The 16,318-nt window shown below is 46.0% G+C and overlaps 1 protein-coding gene across 4 annotated transcripts in view; it reads left to right on the top strand.

The window, feature by feature from the left end:
• Positions 1 to 16,318, top strand: part of LOC112544769 (transcriptional activator MN1) — a 219,474-nt gene that overhangs the window by 66,384 nt on the left and 136,772 nt on the right. The gene's annotated exons all lie outside the window — the stretch shown is intronic.

Below are 16,318 nucleotides of genomic sequence, written 5' to 3'. Positions count from 1 at the left end.
ACAGCGTGAGCGTGTCCACCAGCCAGGCAGTGTGCACTTACGTCCTGACACTCCTAATAATAATAAACTTACCTAATTAGAAAATACCGGACACTTTAAATGTCCGGTATTTTCTCCATTTGTTTCCCGGACAGAATCCTCAAATTCTGGATGGTCTGGTTCAAAACCGGACACCTGGCAGCCCTATAGAAGCACTATGCACTCCTGGCAGGGTGGGAGGAAACTTCGCGAGCTCCCCTGCTCCCAAGCCCTGATTGGCCTGAGGGCAGAAGAGGGAGCGTGCAAAGTTTCCTCCCACGCCAAGGGCATGGGTGCCTAGGAAGAACCTCTGGGGGGAGGGACCAAAGGTACTCCTCCAACCCCAGACCAATCATGGTCTGTGAGTGGGGAAGCAGGGAAGTATCCTGGCCCCATCCCTTCTGCTTGAGGTCCTGCTACTCCCGGTGCGGCCTGGGGCCACTTAAAAAATTTCTGAAGTGGCCCCCAGCAAAAAATTATTGTCCACCCCTGCCCTAGCATGTGTGACTTCTTTTCAGACTGTTGTGTTCCTAGGCTCCTATGCATGGTGGTGGATTTTTGAGACTAGCACTGATTCTGTGTTAGCATGGATGGGGTTTAGGACACAACTTTCTCTAGCAAACTACGGAAAATAAATGCAGCAATGGAAAGTTGAGCTAAAGGCATTGTTTTGGCAGCAGAACTTGTGCATTTGTTAAAGATGGAATCATGGCTATATTCTGTTAATTTACGTGCGTCTGTGTGTGTGATAGTATAATAAAACGTCATCAGGTGTTTCAAATTCTTCAGGTGTGTGGCTTGGAGGCAGTCAGCTCCCTGCTGGGAGAACACAGTTCATGATCTCCAACAGTCATTGCTTTATGGCCAGTGCACATTGCGTATATTTTCTTTATGAAATATGTGAAAACTATTTGTGCAGACATTATGATGTGTCTCTCCAGGCCTCTAGATGCACAGCACCTCTGACGTGGCTGGTTTATCTAGTCCTCACCTTACTTGTGTTGCTGAGAGGGTGCCAGAGTTAACTAATTAGGCTGTAGAAATTAGAGATGGAAAACACCTGAAACACATCATTTAGTTCATCCCCTGACTAGTGCAGGACTCTTTCCTGAAGCCTAGTTTTCCATCACTCCATCTAGCATAGTTAAAACTGATCCGAGAAAATGGGGTCCACACCCTCCCTGGAGGCTTTGTCACAAAAGTGCAGTGGGGCACAATTTGTAAATGTAATAAATGTGAAAAGGCTTTATATTTTCATTGGCTTTCCTGAGGCATTCTGTATAGATTATCCTCTTGAGTTGGGCAGCATTTTTCCTAACACCTACTGAGACATACATATTTCAGACAGCAGTCATTTGTCTATCCAAATAGGTCTTGTTCAGCAATTCCAAAGCACACCTCCTTTTCCGGAGGGCAGGAGAACAATTTTAGGATTGAAAATGTGCCCTGACCATAGCCTTGCCTTGGGAGCCTGTGTGTTTTAGTGAACTGAAGGAAAGGTTGGAGACAGAAATTCCTGAATTATAAACTCACCTTTGACGCTTACTTGCTACATGGCTTGTAGCCCATCATTTAATCTGTGTGCGTCTTAGAACAGTGCAACTGTGAAAGTGGGGTAGCAGGGAGGTTGTGAGGCTCAGTTAATGTTTGCAAAGGACTTCCAACGGGGCAAGAGTTGTTATTAACCCCTACACACACATTCTATTTAAACATGATGTAAAGTTTTCAAACAATAATAAAAAAAACCTCACCCTGCATTTTTCTTTCTGATCAAGGGTAGACTCAGTTCTGAAGTGTAGCTCTGCTGACAGAAGGACCCCATCTTCTGTTGAAAAAATCCTTGGAGATGTATAATGCATTGGCATTAACTGGCAGGGAGGTGGGAACTTTTCTCAATTTCCTTTTATCCTCTATAAAATGCCCCCCCCTTCCACTCCCCTTTTCTCAGTATAAAGCTGGAATTCTTCCAGACCCTGCACTGGGCTTGCAAGAAAACTTTACTGTGTAAATTTGCTCTTTGTGTTGGGAGTCCTTTGTTTAAACAGCATTGTGAGTTTGCTGGGGAGGGATGGAAAGAGGGGGAGCTGGCAGAGAAGAATTTGAAAAGCCCTGACCCCTGATGAATAAAATCCAGCACATTAACACATTCTTCAATAAATTCATGATTGCAGATAAGGTGGGAGTCCCCGGGGTTGGGCTTTTCATTAACCCCCTGCTGGCTAACCCAAACACATTGCAGTGTTTTGTTAGTTCACTAGGACAAGCAGAGAGCCCTTTTGTGGCTAAGAGGTTTGAGTGTGCATGGAGAGATCTCATATAGGGAGCCAGGTTACAAAATGGGACTCTCTATTTCAGAACAAACTCCTTTTGGTTAGTTTGATGAGATTACAAAAGGGAAAAGGCTTTAACAAGGGGCTTATTGAAGCTAAGTAACTGTTTCTGAATACAGTAAGAGCCAGGGCAAAAAACATATGACTGTCAAGTAAATAGAAGTCTATGAAGGGTGGCTAAAACACCAAGACTAGACATGTTCAGATTGGTTGCTATGATGCTCCCCGGGAAAATCTGTGATGAAGTGAATATGGTTTGGAGCTTCTGCCCATAACTGGAGGATGGTGTTAGGACGGGAACCCAGATGTGTGGTCCTTTGTCCCAAAGATGGGTACATGTATTTTTTGATGTAACCTTTATCCCAAGTAACAGATATCAGAATTCCGCCATCTGTCTGAGAAACAGGTGAAAATATTTACACTTTCCATTGAATATAATTGAATGTACGAAACACATAATGCCACTGTGATGAGATGTCGTTTTATTGGTTTCAACTCTTGCTATTTCTCATTTGATTAACTGGTATTCCACACCACCTCTCAGAGGAAAGGCCACTGTGGAACTATTGTGCTGCTATAGAACTTTCATCTAAAGGAGTCAGCCTCATACTATGGACTTGTGACTGGACTTTGTATTCTAGAACCCTTTACTTGCAAAATGTGCTGGATGCCCCCTTGCCCACCTAGGTACTATGGTAACACAAATAATAATAATAATAATAATAATGGCCAAGCACACAGCATCTTTGGGCACAACTGGATGTATGGTGGATTGGGAAGCATGAGCTCAAGTTTCACTTTTTCTATTGCTTGCTGTTAATAATTTTGTGCCATTCATGTCCCTTATTGGTCTGAGATCTTGTACCTCCCTGAGAGTTTACATATTTGGAAATAGACTCCAGATCCGCAGCAGGACAGAGCCTAGCCTTGGTTACAATATTCCCCAGAGAATCTGCCAAATCCTACTATTTAGCTGTGCTACATGTAAACAGGGCTAGTCATGCAAATACAACCCCATTTCAATATACAATGAAGCATTCGCTAGTGGTGATTCACTGAGGATAATAGCCCTCTCCTGTTACCAGCTGTTGTAATTAATTCGTTAGCTCACATGGCAGAGGTCTGTGCTGTAGTGTGGAAGGCCTCAGATTGCCTGGGCATCCTGAGTGATGGCATCTTCTAACTTTACAGCACTTGAATTTCCAACCTTAGTATTCTGTTAGCATAACTGTTTGGTAAGTAATTTAATTTACATATAAAATATTAAATTCCTAATAATCCCTCAAAATTCCATTATTAAATATGTGGTAGATGGCGAAAAACCATCTCCCATTCAAAAGAGGGTCTCTGAACACTCAGGGTACAGAGCCTCTGTCATGGATCCTACTTGTATTTGATCAGACCACTCTGGTGGCAAGAAAATACTGCATATTTTGTTGAGCCTTCTGTGGGGCGGGGCCATACAGTGAACTCCCAGCAGCCTCTGGTGCTTTGGTTTTATTAATCCCCTCCCTTCCCCATCCCTCCGTGTCCGGACAGCTCTGTGAGAACCAAGGCTGTTTCTTTCACAGGAGCTAACCCAATCCTAGACAGGAGAGACGCAGGATTGTGGGGCTAGTAGGAAGGACTGGATTGCTTGGGGACATCCTCTGGTTGAGTATTGAGGGTCTGATAGTTGCAGGGCTTCTCTATAATCATCCTTTTGGTGAGAGGGTTACTTCGGGCTTTGCATATTTTTTTGTTTGCTCTGCTTTCCTGGCTGGTTTGCCCTCCTCTCTGGAGAAGGCACAGTGGAAGACTTCAGCCACTGACATTTTCAAGGTTTTTCCCATCTGACAATGTCCTCTGTGGCCTTCGTTGCAGAACTGCCTTTGGGCACTAGCCTTCTCCTTCTCTGTCAGTTTTGTAACTGTCCATGGTTAATAGAGATGCAAAGTGACCATGTGTTATATTTATAATTAAATCAAATCGTTTTAATTGATGAACCCACAAGGTTTCTGTTGTGGATGTACTGAGATTAGGAGTTATAATGCCAGGTTCCCTAATTAACTACTGCAGTACCATCTTCTCAGGGCTCTGTTCTTTCCATGCATGGTGCATTGCCACCCTAAATAACACCAGAGGCTTGCCCAGCTTTGTGTGAATAACCTCCTAGATGTATTTGCCCTGTAAACTTGATACACTCTTATCAACTTCCTTTCTTACCATCAAGGGTAAAAGGCAATCCATTGTGGTGAGAGATTGCTGCTCTCTAAGTGCAATTTATTATTTTACCTTTGCTGCATCTTGCAGACATGGAACCAAGTGAAGGGAACAAACTGAGTGGTTCCTTGGGATAATGAGAAACAATAAAAGGCACATTCTGCTTGTCAGTTGCTGCATGTCTATATTGTCCTTTTGGGCTGCTTTTTTTCTCTCTCCAAAATATGCAGAATCGCTGCCCCACTGAAGCCTCACTGTCCAAGCCAATGCAATGGATTTAATATTTCACAAGCACGGCTCTGAGGTGCTGACACATTTGACTGAAGGGAACAGTCACAGCTCTTGCCCATGGAAAATCCATCTGTTCCCGTTGTATTCAGTGGCATTTTTTTTCCCATGGGGGAGGGGAAGAGTCACTGTAGCTCAGTTTTTAGTCACCATGCCCCTCCCGCTGTGGGTAATTCTGCAATGCTGTGGACTCAATTAAGGGGGGAGGGGTCAGTCAGGCATATGCCTCTCCCTCTTTACTCGACTTTTTGCTGTGCTGGAAAGGCCTGTTTTCTCCATGCGGAGGTTTCTGTTATTTATTCCCCGTGGCTGTGTTCATGCTCAGCAGAGTGCTGCTGAGCAAGCCCCTTGCAGAGGCCCTGAAGCCTTGCCTTGTGCTGGAGGCATGGGGCCCAGGTGCGGAGACCAGTCACAGTGGGGGGCAAGGGGCTAGAGAAAGGCCCTTTCAGAGGAGGTTCTGGGATTAAATTGAAGGGGGGGGGGTTGGTTTTTTTTAAACTCGCTGTCTGGCAGGATTGTAAAATGCCTGGTCAGACCTGGGAGGAAATGCAGCCATGCCTCCAGCTGCCCGGCTGGAGGGGAGGGGGAAATCTAAAGGTGAGAGGAGCTGGTTGGCCCCAGCCACCCTGCACTTTGTCAGTACTTGGCTGGTGTTTGCTTGTTTAGGCCAAGATATCAGTTTCGGATTGGCCTCCCGAATGAAAACGGGCCGAATGCAGCTCGCTGCTGGCTGCTGTACAGCATGGCCAAGGTCTGTTTTGTTTTCTGTCTTGAATGGGCTGGTATTGGAAAGTCATTAACTAATGATAATTGGCCTAGTCCCTGGCTCTGTCGCAGTGGGCCAGGGCACCGGGGCAGGAAATCGCTCCAGTCTGGTGACCTTAGCAGGCCAGCAGTTAACATTTACTGTTCATCCCCAGCCAGACTGACAGGCCCATGTGAAAGTCACCTTCCTCCCTCCCGGGTCAGGATTTAGAAAGAGTAGCTTTTCTCTGTGCCCACTGTCTCAGAGCAACAGAGCATGGTATGGCTGAGACCTGATCCCTTTAGAAATAATATATGGCCCAGGGACAACACAGGTAGCTGTAGGCCTGGCAATTAAGGCATTTTGTCTTAATTTGAGCTGTTAAGAAGTATCCCTTTCCCTGTGATTTATGGCCTCAAAACCAGGCCAAAAGACTTATCCAGGGTCTAATACAGCTTACATGGAATGTTCCCAGTTAGACCCCAGTAGGCCTATTACACAGCATATAACGGGGCTGGCTCAGTCTTTCAGCACTTTAAAAGCTGTTTGTCTTTGATTGGCTGATGCGTATCAAATGCAACCCAGCTTCCCACTGTCTGCTCTGTCAGCCCCCTGGTGCTGCCCTTTGACAGAGAAAGCACCCCCTCCCTGAATTTCTGATTTCACACTGATGCACAAACATTCTTTGGCAATTTGAGCCTATTGTATTAAAGCTAGTTAAATTCCCTATGCATGTGCCTCTCCCAGAATGCAGAGGCAATATTTATTCCAGAAATATCAGTGGCAACAATGCCTGATAGTCCATCATCTCAGGAGACTCCATAACATTAATAGTTCCACTGGACTTAGAGATAGCAGATATGTTCCTTTAATCTGCAAATACATCAAGGTCACTGATACTGTAATACACTAGATCAAAGGCAATCACTGTAACTTTAGAAATACTCCAGTGTGCACTAAGGAGTGACAGCATGAATGTCTGTGTGGTCTAGGCAAGTATTTATACTGTGCTCATGATCTGTGTATTTGAGCACCTCAGCACTAATATTAGGATCATAAGCACGATAAGATAGTTATTTTTGGACTACTGCTTTTTTAATGGTATAGTGCTCCCTCCTTGGCATAATAGACCTTACTGCAATGTTTTGCTACCCCTGGGAGTTCTGTACACTGGGTAAAAGCAGAGCTTCAGAACCCAGATCTGCTGCATTGACCTGGGGAATAGAGCAATGACCTATTTACTAGTGTAGCTGCTGTTTCTGTCTCCTGTGACAAAGCACAGGTCAGAGCAGGACTCCTGGGGAAATCCCTTGAGTTGAGGAACATGGCAGGTGAGAGAGTGTCACAAGCATCCCAGCAATGCACACGGTCCAAGGAGTTTGGGATTTACTTTACTATACATATTCCAAACTGATGGACAGGTGGCACAGAGATCTGTGCATGAGGAGGGGTTAAAAGGCAAGGTTTACATGCAAAAATATCTCTATCCACTTTGAACCTGGGCCCCGGGACACTTTGGCTGGGCTACCAGCAGACAGTGCATAAGACCCATCTCACAATTCTGCCCTTGGTGTTTCTCTCTGAACCAGATCAACTGGGAGGAAAAATATATTCAGAAAAATGGGAGTTAGTTAAAACCAGCTTACTAAATGCCCCCAAAAATCCTCAGTTCCAGAATTGAGAAAAAGGCTATGCTGGTTAAAAAGAAACCTGGTTTAGAGGGTCAGTGAAGGCGGCTATAAAATAGATTACAAATGAGAAAAGGGGGAAATTGAGAGTAAGGGATATAAAGCAGAAGTTAGGAAGTAGAGACAATTGATCAGGGAAGCAAATGGACATAAGGAGATCTCTGTAGTCAATGGAGTTAAGGACAAAGAAGAAGGAATTTAAAAAAAATAGTTGACAATAGTCCTTGTCCATTACTAGGTGGAAATCTAGAATTAGTGCAGAAAAGACAGAAGTGTTGAATAAATATTTCTGTTCTGTGCTTGGGGAAAAATAGATGATATAATCTGGTCATAGGATGATGATAATATTAGTCTTTCCATTCCAGTAGAACTTCTGGAAGATATAAAACAGAAGAAACTAAAGTTAGGCATTTTAAAATCTGGAGGGCAAGATAATTTGTATCCAAGAGTTTTAAAGAGCTGGCTGAGGGGGGGAAACCCCAGTGAACCACTGACATTGATTTTTAATAAATCTTGGAGTGCTAAGAAAGTTCCAGAAGATTGGAAAAAAGCTAATGTGCCATTTTTTATAAAGAATAAATGGGGTGACCTAGGTATTTTTAGGCCTCTGAGCCTGATATCGATCTCAAGCAAAATAAAGGTGTGACTGATGCAAGATTTGGTTTAGAAGAGTCATGTAATTAATGCCAATCAGCATGGGTTATGCAAAATAGATTCTGTCAAATTAACATAATTTTAGGAGATTACATGTTTAGTTGATAAAGGTAATAGTGTTGATGTAATATACTTCTGCAAGGTGTTTGGCTTGTACCTCACAATGTTTTAATTAAAAAAAATCTGGGATGATTTAAAATTAAATTGAGGTAATATCTTTTATTGGACCAACTTTTATTGGTGAGCGAGACAAACTGTAGAGCCACAAGGTACTCTTTGGCCATGTCTACCCTAATCGTAAGATCACTGTTGTCATGACTGATCTTTCAGAGATCGATTTAGCAAAGCTAATTAAGACATGCTAAAGCAAACTTAGAGGAGGGCTCCCCAGCAACTGCCAGTACTCCTGCTTGTGCAAGGAGTGACGGAAGGCAATGGGAGTGTTTGTCCCATCAGCCTCCCGTGGTGAGGACAGCGGGGAAACACCAAACAAGGTAGGTCGACCCAAGCTATGTAATTAACATAGCTGGAATTGTGTATTTTGCTTTGAGGTTCACTATGAGTCTCTCTTACAAACAGAAGTTGGTCCAATAAAAGTTATAACCACATCCACCTAATCTTTTTAATGTCCCTGGCTTGTTCAGCTCCAATTACACTGCATACATATAATTATATGGCACATATCAAATGGATTAAAAACTGGTCTCACAATTGTTAAAAAGGAATTGTCTTGAGTGTTTCCAGTGGGGTCTGCAGTGATTGGTTCTTATCCCTACTCTCTTTAACATATGTATCAATTATCTGGAATAAAAGATAATATCATTACTGATAAAGCTTGCAGATGAAACAAAAATTGGGAGAGTGGTAAGCGATGAAGAGGACAGTGTGTTGATACACCATGCTCTCTTTGGTAAAGTGGGTGCAAGCAAACAATATATGCTTTAATACAGCTAAGTATAAAGCTATACACAGAGAAACAAAAAACAAGTTCTCCTGTAGTACCTGATGGTATGTCTATATTACAGCGTTATTTTGAAATAAGCTATTTCAAAATAGTTAATTTGAAATAGCTTATTTTGAAATAATGCGTCTACACACAAAATGCATTTAAGGCCAGCCGGAACCAGGTCTGGCAGGGCATCAGGTCAGGAGTTACTTTGTGTGGCTGCTGCCTGAGGCTAGCTGAGGCCTGTGCTTAAAGGGACTCCCCCTGGACAGCCGGTTCTCAGCTTACCCTGCTTGCTTGCCTACTTCGATGAGGGACAGCAAAGCATTATGTCTCTGCGTGCTCTGGTTGCCCTCCCTCGGGACACCACAGCACTCTGCAACATGGAGCCAGAGCTGCCCCTGGGCACTCTGGTGCTTCTCGTGGACACATTGCTGTGAGCCTGGTTGCACTTTCTGCAGGCTGCCATCCAAGAGGTCCATCGGGGGGATGTCAGTATCCAGGAGGCCCTGCGGGAGAGCTTCCACCCTGAGGAGCACTAACAGTCTCCCTGGTCTGCCCCACTAGGGGCCTGTGCCTCATTCCTCTCTCACGTCCTTCCACTTACCCCTGACCCCCACTTCCCTTGCTGATGTCAAATAAACCTTAACAGGTCCACTTTGGACAACTTTAAGATGAAAAGTGGAGTGAAGCAGAATCCACCATGACCCTTGGCCTTTGAGGGATAAGTGGGGTGGTGTCAGTGATGAGGTGTGGGGTATTTGACCTGGGCCATGGCATCTGGATCTGTTATGATTCCATATCTACTGAGCTGGCTAGTCCTCATTCCAGAAACAGCCACCATGGTATGTGGCCACTTATGAGCTAAGATTCATTTTCAAATGGCTTAAATCATTATTGATGCTTGAAAAGGTTACATCTGCAACTCATTTTCTATGTCATTGACATTCTTTTCTGACAAATAATTTCAAAAATATGCAGCAAAAGGTTTTGGCCTATGAATGCTGCAGCCCAAGATGAGAGCTGCACAGAGCGAGCATGCAGATCAACATCTTTACTTCATCTCTTGAGGAAAAGCTTAACTCCTTGCTGTCTCTGGCTGGGCATGTCACAGCCATAGGTGGAGGTGTGGGTTGCACATGCTGCTGCTTGGACTGTGCCTGTAGAAAACAGTGTGCCTAACTCTAGGGGGTGCCCCGCTGTGTGAAAGAGCAGTAGGCACCAGGCCCTGCCCCTGGGATGCGCATTATTTGTACTGACACTCCCTGTGCCGGGTCTGTTCTGTGAGTGTTCTGTTCTGAGAGATATGTGGCCGCTTAAAAACTATGTTGACAGAGCAGGTAAATGACCTATTCTAATGACAGTTGGCCCATTTCCCTGTAGGGAAACCTGGCTCGGATGAAGGAATGTCCCAGTCTGAGTCGAGAAGGCTGGCGCATTGGCCCTCCAAGTTGCCATAGTTCTAACTTGTGAATGCTCCAGCTTCAAACTGCAGTCATTAGAAACACGAACACTTGCGAGAGGTTGGCAATTTTGAAAACTGAGGCAGCAACCAAAAGAGAGAATCTGGTCGTTGTTCTGGAATGGCTTGCCCTGCATTAGCCAGTGTAGTGAATGGCTGGACAATTGTTTGCACTGATGATTTTCCTGTGGCAAATGTGCTTGCAACGGGGCTGCTGTCTGTTATACTCAGTGATAACTTACACAGCTTGCTGGTTCCGACGAGCCCTTGGAAGAGGAGCAAGAGAAGCTGGAAGAGGGGTAGAGGTGGAGTCTCCTGGACATTTGCACTGCTGAGAGTGCAGGGAGTGGCCCCTTCAGTTTGGTCTCCTCACACTACTGAAGTAATCCCTCCTGACGGTCAGTGCTACACAGTGTCCAGCTCTCCATGTGTAAGGTGAAATGCAGAGAAGAGGAGACTGCCCTCTTCAGTAACTGTATTTCCTTCATGTTTTGCCCTTTAGCCTTATGCTAGAGGTACATGAACAACACAAGCTGTTGTGTTGGAAAGTGCAGTTACTTGTGAAGGCCTCAGAGAGGGTACTAGTGTGAGTGGACACTATTCCATGGCCTATAAGAAGAGCTGTCCCATCCATAGGACAGTTCAGGGCAACTTGCTTTGGGAGCCCCCTGCTTTAGGGGATGTGGAGGCACAGGGCCAAGGGTGGCTTGGAGGTTTAGTGGGGAGGGCCTGGCACTAGCAGCAGGGGTCACCGACTCTCCCTCTCCCCTCCCCCTCTCCTGCACTCACTGGCAGCAGTGGGAGGTAGAGGAACCCAGTCAACCCATGTAAGATGCCTATAAAACATATGTCCCTGTTCTGGAGGACCTATTAGGAAAGCCTGGGTGTTAGGGAACCTCGCTGAGCTGCAAGGGACTCATTCACGCTTTGTGTCTGGGATTTGCCATTTAAAATGTTGCCTTGAGCCCCTGGCTCTCCATTGCTGTGGTGCCCTGCATGGCTTCACTGCCCGGGGGCCATCCAAGCATGGTGGGTTTGGAAAGATTTCTATTCTTCCTCTGATTGCAGAACTGAGAAGAGTCGGTTCTGATGTGATGATAAGAGAAGCTGCCTGCTATTGTCCCGCTTCACTTCTTCTCCCAGCTCTGGGTGGGCTGGGCAGTTTCTAATTCTCTTCACTAACAAAGACAGAGAGAGAGAACAGTCTTTGAATTGTTTTTTTGTTTTTGTTTTTCAAAGGTTTCTCCATTGTGGGAATACTGGGCAGTGCTGATAATATAAGCTGATTCTATGCTTTCATTTTGTAGTGCATGTTAGACTCAGTTCAATTAAACCAAAGGTTATTGATCAATTAATATTGCTGACAATTCCCCATTTGCAACATAATTCTGTGCTGGCTACACCCTCATGTTTGTGCTAAATGTATCCTGTTTTATTTTCTAAAGAGTTGTGTGAGGTTGCAACCTCAATATGAGTCAACAATTCAATGTTCTTGCAAAAAAAGGAGATGCAATTTTCAGATGCATTGATAGAGGCATAGCATGCAGATTATGGCAGGAGTGGGTGATAGAACTGCTCTACTTAGTGCTGGTTACACCTCAGCTGGAGTACTGTGTCCAGTTTTGGTCACCAATATATAGAAAGGTGGTAGAGAAATTGGAAAAGATCCAAAAGCGAGTAACAAAGATGGTCAATGGAAGGCAAGCCATATGAGAAAAGGCTGAAGGAAAAGTTGGGAAAAGAGGAGATTATGAGGCATGTGACAGCGGTCTGCAAATAAAAAAGATGGAAAAAAATTCTTCTCCTATGCTACAGGGGACAAGACGAGAGGCAATGGGTTCAAACTACAGCACAGCAGATTTAGATTAAATCTCAGGAAAAGCTTCCTAACTGTAAGAACAGCAGGACAGTGGAACAGATGCCTTAGGAGACTATGGAAGTTCCTTCACTGGAGGTTTTCAAAAGAAGGCTGGATAGTCATCTATTGTGGGTGGTTTAGACACAAATCCTACGTTTTGACAGGGGATTAGACTAGATGACCTTTGTGGTCCCTTCTAACCTTATGGTTCTATGATTCTGTAATTCAAAGAACTTTATCCATGCAACCTACGGCAGAGATGCTGGGACTCACTACAAAATCCATTGCAGATCTTTGGCAAGGGACAGAGAAAAACATCAGTTTCCTTTTCTAAAATGAAAGTGTTTTCCCCAGACAGAGGCCATAGGGATCTCTTGCGGGTTTGGCAATTGGACCCCTTCCTTTCCTTGAGCAAGGAATTTGGTCTCGTTAGATGTTGGGCCCCTCTTTGCACTTGTCATTTCTTGTAGATAGGCCCTTAACTCACAAACTAGTGAAAGCTAATCACAGTATGAGTCTATCTTGATGACTGTGGTATAAGCGCACTCCCAGAGCACTTGCTGGGTTAGTGAGCAGTTCTGAGCCTACTGCGCTGGGCTGTGGCCGGCCCTGTGTTTTCCACTCTGATCACATGAACATATCTGGCAGCTGTATAACTGCAGAGTGAAGTGCTTTCACGGGGCTTCCCAGCTGCTGTCACAATGTGGTAATGATTTCAGGGAGACATAATCCAGATTGTTTTGAATGAGAGAGCAATAAATGACCTTGGCTCCCTTGTTAATGCCCAGGTGCGCAGAGGGGAAATAATAGAGCTTCACAGGAATCCTCATCAAAGCCAAACATAATGTGTGTAATTTGCTTTGGAAGGTGGGACTTGTCTCTTTATTTACCAAAGGCTGCTGATGTCCATGATAATGTTTACATGGGGTGGAAGCTGTTAAAATACTGCTCAGACAGGACCGCTGATCTTCCTCTAGGCATTATGCATTTGACAGTCTCTTCCTTGCTCTGAGTTACCAGCATTGTTGGGAAAGGTGTGCCCTTGCAGGCAGATCTCTGCAGGAAGTTTGCCTCTGTGGGGGAAAGCAGTAGTTTAACCTGCTGGGGGGCTTGAAGAGATTCCTTTGTGGTGTTGTCTGCAGGAAATGACCCATTGCCAAGCTGGCCTCCCTGCCTGATAGCCTTGTGATCTTCTAACTGCTCAAAGAGGTGGCTGCTGTCCTATTGAAAGAAGTACTTAGGGACCTGCGCTGAGCCAGTTCCTTTCAGCCCCCCACATGGTGCTGTCCCCTCTCTTCCAGCCCTGGAAATCCAACAGAAGCAGCAAAGTGCTCAGTTCATCAGCACACATGCCCGTGTTCAGCACAGACTACTCCTCTGCCCAGCACTCGGGACAGCCCAGGCAGAGCTCGGGCATCTCCTGGAACACAAAGAGGAATCTCGCTAAAGTCTCTGCGAATAAAGCTTGGGGAGTCCGGTGGCTGATAGGGAAGCCAGGAAGATGTAGGTGGAATCATGCCTGGGACAAAGCATGGGAAGCACAGAACAAACCCTAAATCAGATTGACTGGAGATGTGTGCCGGTGTGGAGAATGCCACAATAAATCGCCTAGCAGCTTCCTCCCTGAGGTTCACAGTCAGCATGCCCTGAGCCGCGCTCGTTGTCTGCATTCTCTTGTCCAGCTGTCCCCCATTGCTGTTTTAATGCCTGGCTCTTTCTGTGTAAAGGGGGCTGCTGCTTGCATGCTACCTTGAGATTACAGAGCCCTGCATGTTCATTCATTCTGGGAATGGCGAAGCAGGAGACCAGGTTTAATGATCATGTCTTTTCTTGGAGACCATAGTAAACTGCGAGCAAGCCTGAAGCTGCATGTTCCTCTGCATTTCCTTAGCTGCTTTTTGCAGAAAGCCTTGGCAAGTTTCAGGGAGGAGTCAATCATATCATCCGCTTCCCTAGTCACTGTCTGTGCATAAGGCATACTTGGGGCTACAGGGTGCCATGCAGCGCAGGCGTGGATAATGTGCTTTTGGGGGTGTCATAGGAGGCAGGCAATGGAATCTTAGCATGACGTATCTCCAGGACTCTGTGATGATATGTGTGACGGGCTGTATCCACCCCGTATTGAAGCTGATGGAGTTGCCTTGGCCCAGCTGGCTGAGATGGCCCCGCCCCCACAGCCCTGCTGGGCATGCTCCAACTGGAGACTGACTATAAAAGCCTCTGGAACAGCTCAGTCAGGGCTGAAGGGGAAGGAGGCGCGAGGAGAGCTCTGGAGACTGAGGAGGAAACACCACCAGACCACACAGCAGCTGCTGGGCAGAGAGAGGTTACCTGCAGAGCCACAGCCCCGGAGTGAGACGGTGGGGAAGACATCTGCCGGGTGAGGGTAGGAAATATCCCAGGACAAGGAATTGTCTTCCCGGTGCTCAGCATGTTGCGGCAGGATTCCCCGCTGAGCGGGCAGTGGACTGTGCCACTGCCAACAGGGCCCTGGGCTGGAGTGGGTGGGCCCAGGTCCCCCTATCCTCTGCAAACTTACCCCGTGTGGAGGAGTTTTCCTACTAGCATATGGACTAGGCTTCTAGGCCAATTTACCCTGAATAGAAGGGACTTGTGCATGGACTCAGGCCACGGGGCCGTATTACCCCGAATAAGGGGAACATATATACGGGCTAAGGCCATTGGACCGCATTACCCTGAATCTAAGAGAATTGTGTGTTGACTCAGACCACTGGGCCACACTACCCTGAGTATGGGAGTTGTGGATATAGACTGAGGCCATTGAGTTGTCTTGTAAATGGTCTTGGGGAGATGGTCAAGTTGCTCCATTGAAGGGGTTAGTCCCGAGGGGGCCTCCAAGGCTAGGTCGCTCCTGGTCAACATAAAAGAGGCTTGGACTGCTTGACAGTTTCTCCTCAGGAGCTGAAGAGCTGAGTGGTGGGGAAGCCAAGAGCCATGCTTTAGAAGTGTAAGTTTAGTCATGAACATGGGGGAGGGCGGGGCACGTATGCTGAAATGAAATTAGGGAGCACTGGACTGTTCTTGGGAGCCATGTATTTGTTCATTAGTAACTTCACAATGGGAAGAGGTTCTGTGACATTTAAGTGGCTTCTCCTGAAAAACTGGGAAAGGGAAATTTCCCACTGCCATGGGGGCTTTCTTCTGCCTCCCATAAAGCATGTGAGAGGCTTAATCCAAAGAACAAGGGAGTCAAAGGGAAGGCCTTCATTGCCTTCACTGGGCTTTGTCTCAGGCCTTGTGGGCTACAACCAGATCCTACACAAACCACTCACGGTAATGAGACTGGTGTGCCTGGACTTGGCATCATCAAGCAGCGAATAGCAGTGAGGCCCCTTTGTTTCTTCTCTGCATCTTTTGGCAGTGACTCATGCAATGGCTCTTGCTTGCAGGCCTCAAGGAGCACATCTCAAGGAGGAGCCCCTAAAGTTGTTTATAAAAGCTAGGTAAACAAGGTCAGCCAGCAGCAAGGTGCAAAATCTTCTCATCCATTATTTTGATCTCCTATCCCACGGCATGGTTGGAGTCACCCACTAAATCAGTCTTGGGGTCTCCAATGCTACTGTGGAGTGGAACTCATCCAGAGCTTCTATGGTGCTACCAAGTGATCCGTTCCCAAGTTACCATCTTAATTCCATCCTGGGACACATGCATTATGCAAACTGTATTAGGTCTACGCTGGAGATGTGTAACCTCATGCATATGGGGGCTGCCGTATCAACTCGGGCACACCACCTCATCACCCCTTCCCCAGCAAGAGGCATCCGGGCTAGGAAGAGTCAACCTGCCAGGTCTCAATTATATGTGCTAAAGCAAGGGCCTGAGCCATGGCCAGATCATCCATGGGGAGAGCCTCATTAGCAGCTGATTTCTGATTCCAGAGCATAAATGACCTATGGCACTGCAGACACATCCCCAGAGCTACAGAGGGCCACTTTGGCTGAAATGTTCGTGCACATAGTCGCTGGCTTGTGCCTGACACTTTGGCTCATATCTTCCTCTAGTAGATGTGGGTCCCTGTGCTGGGGGATGCATTATGGCAGCTATTAAACTGCTGTTATTAATAGTGTGAATGACTTTTTTTTTCTCTGCGTTTGGTTCATGACAGT

Source organism: Pelodiscus sinensis, chromosome 15 (genome assembly GCF_049634645.1).
Source record: "Pelodiscus sinensis isolate JC-2024 chromosome 15, ASM4963464v1, whole genome shotgun sequence".
Taxonomy (NCBI): Eukaryota; Metazoa; Chordata; order Testudines; family Trionychidae; genus Pelodiscus; species Pelodiscus sinensis.
This window is presented reverse-complemented; position numbering and strand designations above follow the sequence as displayed.